Below are 7,500 nucleotides of genomic sequence, written 5' to 3' on the forward strand. Positions count from 1 at the left end.
CACTCCTTTCGTTCATTTCTCTTCTCTTCTACTTTGTGATCTACGGTCTTCTGTATCTTTCTATCCCCCATACTAGTCTCCTCGCTTTCTACTTTTTCTATTCCCCCGTTGACCTTACTAATTTCTTTCATTTCCTCATTTCTTTCATTTCCATCTCTCGGTCCTTTAATTTCTCTCATTTTAGTCCTTTTCCTTAAGCTTTCGTCCTCACACCTACCCTCTACCCCCTACACTAGTACCCTACCTATCCCCTTGACACCCTTGATATCTGAACCCCGAATCCTGAACCCCGAATCCCGAATCCTGAATCCCGAACTTGGGTAATCCAGCGGGTGGCGCTCAAGCACGCTGGAGATGATTCCTTCACACACAACACGGATACACTGATACTGCCAAACCTTGTATTTAATGAAGTGTATAAGTAAACTTATATCTGTAATTTCCCGAGTTTTCCTCTTTGAGCTTCAATGCTTCGAATTTGTGAGGTGATTTATTTTACGTGTTTTTACCGTGTTATTTTATTATATTCGGTCTTTTAAGGGTAGATGGGGATCTTAATATAATCTTTGCTCATTCTCTTATAAACTAATTTTAATTCTTAATGATTTCGACGCTTTTATCATTTGTTTTAGTACCAAGCCCCTCCCCTTTTTCCCTACTATTTTCATTTTACGTTATTTTGTTTTTATCATTTTAAAACTTGCTTAAATCCCTAGTTTTATAATTAATAATTTTTATTAGTCTTGGGTAACTGTTTTATGACTTTAGTTTCTTTTATTATATATGTAAAACAATAACGAAGTCTGTGAATTTTACAAATACAGAGACAAAAATCTAAGCAAAGCAAGGGTAACTGGCTAATCCCTGGGCGACCTTCTAACAAACGGCATAGCGAACGACTGTTTCTCTGTTTCTCAAATATTTTATTGTTCCTTTTTTGTACGGCATTTGAGAATGATTCTGCACATAGCAAACCTAATGAATCTACAAAGGTGTGGATAAATCCGTTTGTTCATCGTCATCCACGTGTAATGAAACATGACCTTGAGAGGAACAGGGAGGAAGCGCAGTTATTGAACAATGTATAGGATCACGCCATGTGTGTTTAGGCTAGGGATGGGTGATGGAAATTTCAGAAATTTGTTTGCATATTTGTTTTATTTTCCTGAATGTGGATTCTTCTCTATTATTTAGCCGAATCTAATGGTTAGTGAGGTACGCAGTGACTTGCGATAGAAAGCCTTACAACATATATATATATACACATAAACATACACACATATGAATACACACACACACACGCATACACACTCATACACATACATGTGTGTGTGTATGTATGTATACGTGTGTGTACACACACACACACACACACACACATACACACACACACACACACACACACACACACATATACATATGACCCATCAATAAATACTGAACAAATCCTCCAACTCGGTCAAATCACCACTAGTAAAATCCATACAAAGTCTGAGGGTCGGGACCCCTAGTACGGTCAATATGTAGAAGAGGGTAGTGGGTTACTTTCGAAACAATTTTGATATTTTTCTGCATGAAGTCCACTGCTTTCAACGATTCTAGGCGTTGTTCCTTGCAAATGAATCGCTGAGGAGATATGATTATCATCACCATCGACAATCTTGATTTGACAGTTACGATAGCAGGGAAGGGCATGAAGTATATCAGGTAAATTATGGTAAAACAGGCTGAAATAGAATGAATACAGGACACAAAAAAGGTAAAAACACCATAAAAAAACGATGAAAATCGAACTGTGAAACTTTACGGACACGCCGGCCATATTAGAAAGTCTACGGTCCGACGCGCCAACTTTCATGAAACCGCGCATGCACTAAAGATTATTGCACAAAACTGCATAAACGGATCTTAAAACCCGCAAAGGATGTATAATAATATAAAAAGGTAAATGTTAAAAGCTTAAATGTGGAAAAGCAGACCCTGAAAATTACCAAAATATCCTTTTGGCAAGTGCGTAATAAAGTTACCTAGCACCCATTTGAGTGCTGCTATACTACTTCTTACCACCCTTTATACTAACTTGAGTAAATATGGTAACAAGTGGAATATAACCCAAATATATTCACGAGTATAGGCCACTGGATAACATATTTTTATTCCACTCTCTCCGGAGCGGGCTATAAGAATAATACGTCCAATTTTACGTGTGATTTCCCTTTTTGTGAACCTCACTTTATCTCAATATTATATCAGTTGGTGATTATAAACACATGAAATAACTGTATACCTTTAATGGGTTACTTACTTTTACAATTGAATTTCCTCGTCTCCTGACTAGTCCAAATTATCCCCTTGGAGAGTACGAAGAGTTGCAGACCCTTGTCTCATCTACTTCGTATGGTCACACGGAATTCAGCACGGTTTTAACCGAAATTAGGAAAATGTACCAAAGAAAAATCCTCACGAACGCCCACGTTCGACGACAGTTAGTACCGAACAGCGGCACAAGTGCCACACAAGTGCCTCGGCCTCTCCTGACCGTGCCAACCCAGCACAGAGCACAGTGGTGCCCTTGTTTACAAGGCCTATAGAGTATCGCCCTTATATCTCCGAAACCAGGTGTCTATAGTGTCCTCCATATGATAAACACCACAGTCTGTAGCTTCAATGGAATGTGGAGTTCCCCCGAACTACCATTCCATCCACCATACAACCATTGGAAAACCCCAAATCCATGGTATATAGGGGTCTTACGAAGTCAGGAATGCCGATAAATTACCATTCCAATGCTACTACCATAAGTCTGGCCGTTGACAGTAATAAATGAACTACTTGGCATATCACAGTAATGAGTTATGCGGTCAGTCTAGAATTCTCCCTCGCAATGTAAAAAAGTTGAGCGACGTATAGCACCTTTAGGAAACATTTGCACACATATTGTTATATAAGAACTTTTCATGTAGGTTTTATTACCCAACTCTGTCACTACCTTATACTACGTATTGTCCTTTTAAATTGTCTTTGTAGAATATGTGACCGAGTTTTATGATCCTTTGATTGAAGTATCTAATATTGCTTACAGGTGAATGCGCACAATAGTTAATTTCAATATATTAATTTGCCTGGTGCACAAGTAAATTCATTATTCAGATATGTTATGAACAATTACCACATGTATAAGTCACTTATTACATCTGCGCAAGCATAGAGGGAAAGACTTCCAATAATCTTTTGACTATTGCTTAACCATGGTAAGTACAATAAGGAATACCAACTCATTTACAGCTAGGTAGGGATGCAGAAGCAGTTGTCATTTATTGATGTCCATACTATTGACAGGTTATGTCATAGATTACATATCTTACACTTATTTGAGGATCATTAAAAGCAATTATATCGGTACATGGCAAATATCTACCTCCCTGATACTGGTGCAGACACAACTGTCATTGGACTCCAACATGACCAAGGTAACATTAGGAAGGGCATCCAATCAGGCAAGGGTGACACTGACATATAACCTCTTAATAGTGACTTGAGAGAGGCCTATGTCCTGCAGTGGAATGAATGGCTGTTTAAAATATATATATATATATATATATATATATATATGTGTATATATATGTATATATATGTATAAAGAGAGACAGACAGGCAGGTAGGGAAACAGGCAGGCAGGCAGACAGACAAACTATCAGACAGACAAACTATCAGACAGGCAGACAGACAAACTGTCAGACAGGCAATCTATCAGACAGACAGACAGACGAAATATCAGACAGGCGGACAGAAAAAATATCAGACAGGACAGACAGACAAACTATCAGACAGGCAGACAGACAAACTATCAGGCAGGCAGACAGACAAACTATCAGACAGGCAGACACACAAACTATTAGACAGGCAGACATACAAACTATCAGACAGGCAGACAGACAAACTATCAGACAAGCAGACATACAAACAGACAGAAAAGCAGAATCGCCTACATTCTGTTCAAATAAGATGAACATCTGTATAAGTTTTTTTTTAAATATATATCTGAAAGAAAATGGAAAGAAAAACAACAACTTTCATAGTGACCAACGGGAAAAAGGACACTGTAAATAAACCCATTGCCTGTTATCAAAGCAAGGCGACACAAGTCATGCCCAGCACAAGTACTGTAACGCTAGCGAGAGAGAGAGAGAGAGAGAGAGAGAGAGAGAGAGAGAGAGAGAGAGAGAGAGAGAGAGAGAGAGAGAGAGAGAGAGAGAGAGAGAGAAAGAAATTGAGAGAAAAAGAGAGAGAGAGAGCGAAATTGAGAGAGAAAGATAGAGAGACAGACAAACAGACAGACAGAGAGACAAAGACACTAGGAAATCCCTCCTCCTTTTGGAAAGAGGAAAAAACTGGTACTGGAAATTCAGGTCCAGACCAAGCCGCTTCATACTGGAAATGTATTTTGTTATCCATGTATATAACGTCACACAGTCATACCCTGTTAAAGATAGAAAGTACTGGCATATAAACGGCACAAAGCACAAAATTAATTTCACTGCTATATGAGGTTTATGTTCCAACAGAATCATAGTGAATATAGTGTGTTTTTTACTTAGTAACAACCGCTAGAACTAAACACGGAACAGATGAACAGCAAAACGTTTATTGAATACAACCTACTAATTCTTATACCCAAACCATAAGACCTAAGAACGTTCTGCCATGCGCCACGAAGACACTGGTCCTGCTTTGAAGCAGGAAAAGCGAGGTGAACTGAGACCTGACCTCATGGATTGTAATATCTCTTTAACTTTCTCTCAGTCGCTCTCTCTCTCTCACTCTACCGGCTGCATATTGCACCAGTGCGTGAAAATGTTTTCATAATCATTGTGACTAATAGTAGAGTAAAGGGATCCAAATGATATAAAGTGAAAGAAAAGAAGTGCAAAAAACAAACTGCCCGCTCACAGATGTGCTGTGAGGGAGCGGCGTAGGCGACCCTGATTGTCATCCAATTCTTAGTCAGTGGCATTAAGTATACCCCTCCCATTTTGCAAAAGAAGCCCACCCCAGCCACGCCTTCGATATCATTAAAGGGATTTGCTGCTGGTATGAAGACTTTATTCCTACCAGCCTTGATCATTTTAATGAAACTCTCTGTCAGCAAGTTGGTAACATCATTAATCTCCAGAGACAAACAAGCACATCACCTGGACAAAAATCCTGAAATAAAGGTACTTAGAGAGTTTATAAAGTCTACAGTGAATTAGCTAAAGCACTTGGAAGGAAACCCTTACTTAGTTAGGACCCTTGTATCCTTTAGTAAAAAAAATTAATATGTTGAACCAGTGCTAGGCACTCCACAAGGTGGAGTTTTGTCCCCTTCATTATTTAACATACTTATGCATTCACTTTGCAAGCTCATCAGTGAATTAGGATACCTATGCAGCATCACATCCTATGCTGATGACTTTTTCATTCAAGTCTTGGATAGGGGGAAAATGTTCTCCAGAGTTTCAGTAAATAGTGTTTCCCTTGGACTCATATTCAGCCCTATCAAGCATAAGTACATTTCCAAATCTCATAAACTGCCATACATTCCAAGGTTAGGTAGACAGATTATTGCAAAAACTGACACCTGTAAGTATCTTGGTGTCATGATGATTGCTCCCACCTCCTGTCCCTCAATTCTTGCTTTACACAAGAAATTGCTCAAAACATCAAGGAACGTTGCTTGGAACGTTTAAGGCTCTTATAATACATAAGTAACAGATACATAGTTACCTCCCTAAGAGTCCTAAAGTTGATGTACATATCCCTTGTTAGATCCATGATAAACTATGCGAGCCCAGTTCTTAGTATGTTGCCACATAATGACCTCAAACCCCTTGAAGTCTTACAAAACCAGGCCATGAGAATCATTCTTCGCTGCCCCATGACTGCTAAAGTTCTTCTCATGAGGAAAGAGCTAGACCTCCCTATCTAATGATAATTTTCATTCACCTTCTACAAGTTTCAATTATACGCTAATGTCGATAAGGAAACGTTTGCTACAGAAGAAAAAAAACATACATATACGCTAGTATTATATCATGCCGATATATATCTGTGTCAGTACAAATAAAATTAGTAGCTGCTGGACAATTAATAGAAAATGTAAAGATAAAAAGATGACTTATAAATACCAGCATATGTAAAAGCCATAAGTAAAAGTAAATATGTTTGAACACAAAATTTAAAACACAAAAAGCTCGTGTGGGTCAATGTTTCTATTTGAGCGTCACCATAACGCTACAAACCGTTCCGTTCGAGCGTGGTTTGTTACGCACAAACGTATTCCGAATTTTCCACCAGAATGCAAGGCTGAAAAAAAACAGGTATTACTGGATTGACACCTCTGCGTTAGAAGAGACATTTGGATATAGCAAATCATTTAACCGGTGTAACAACTCGAGCTAGGGAAGAATAGGGATACAAAAATGGATAGTGACGTCATTTAAATTTCCCCGATAAATCTTTTAGAAGAACTAATATCAGGGCCAAGTGATCGGATAAGCTGGGCTGGGAATAAGTGAGGCCATATATGTTCACAGATATTCCAACTGATAAACAACCCCACCCCGCCCTAAAAGAAAAAAAATAAGATGACTTTTTTTACAGTAATCTTTGACAGCTGTTAGGTCAATTTATAAGTTAGGCATTCATCGCAAGTGCAAAAAGATTTATAGTTTTCCCCAATGCTATATCCTTTGTTAATTTGGAATCTTATGAGGATATTCTGATGACTTTTATCTTCGTTAGGATAGGAATAGACTTATAAAGTTTAATCAGTTTCCTTATATTTTTTTTCACTTTTCTTTTAAGGGACCGGCCCTTGGTTGGGGAGGGGGGGTCGAAAATGAGTTATGCCCTGTTTCAGATTCGTATACTACTGTAGAATTACCCACATGAATATGAACTCCCGCGAAGAAAAATTAGGTGATCAAACGAGGGCCTAACCCCGGACAACTATTTCGCTGATCAGCGAATTTCACAGTGGGTTGGTAGCCCATGATACTCTCCGAAGGGATATTTCAACTGAGTTGAGGATTTTTCCTCATCTCAGTTGAAAGGGGACCAGGAACCATGAGTAGTAATTATTAGCTTTCTTCTTACTCTCCCTTCCTCCCGTTGTACACCCTGTTTGCTTATGGGTGATTACGTAAGAGCATATTTATATCTACCCACACCCCCTTATCTTCCCTACCTCCCATTTTCGGTGGGGGGGGGGGGTAAAATAGAAAATGGGACAACCGAGATGGAGGGTAATATGAGGAATAAAAGACTCATGACGGCAGAAAAACGAGTTTAGAAGTGCGTGGACGTGATATTATTATATTATATTGTATTTTGTGATGCTGTGCAATAACTATTGATCCGATCTGAAAGAAATAAAGAACAAGAGATAGAGCAATGGTTGGGCTTTCTCTTATGTAAAAAGTAGCCAGTAAGCTAAAAAATTATCAAAAAGGTTTGAAG

The 7,500-nt window shown here is 38.6% G+C and overlaps 1 protein-coding gene across 1 annotated transcript in view; it reads right to left on the bottom strand.

Annotated features, from left to right (window-relative positions):
• Nucleotides 1–7,500, bottom strand: part of LOC125042649 — a 29,825-nt gene that overhangs the window by 10,237 nt on the left and 12,088 nt on the right. The gene's annotated exons all lie outside the window — the stretch shown is intronic.

The sequence above is a fragment of the Penaeus chinensis genome, chromosome 3 (genome assembly GCF_019202785.1).
Source record: "Penaeus chinensis breed Huanghai No. 1 chromosome 3, ASM1920278v2, whole genome shotgun sequence".
Taxonomy (NCBI): Eukaryota; Metazoa; Arthropoda; class Malacostraca; order Decapoda; family Penaeidae; genus Penaeus; species Penaeus chinensis.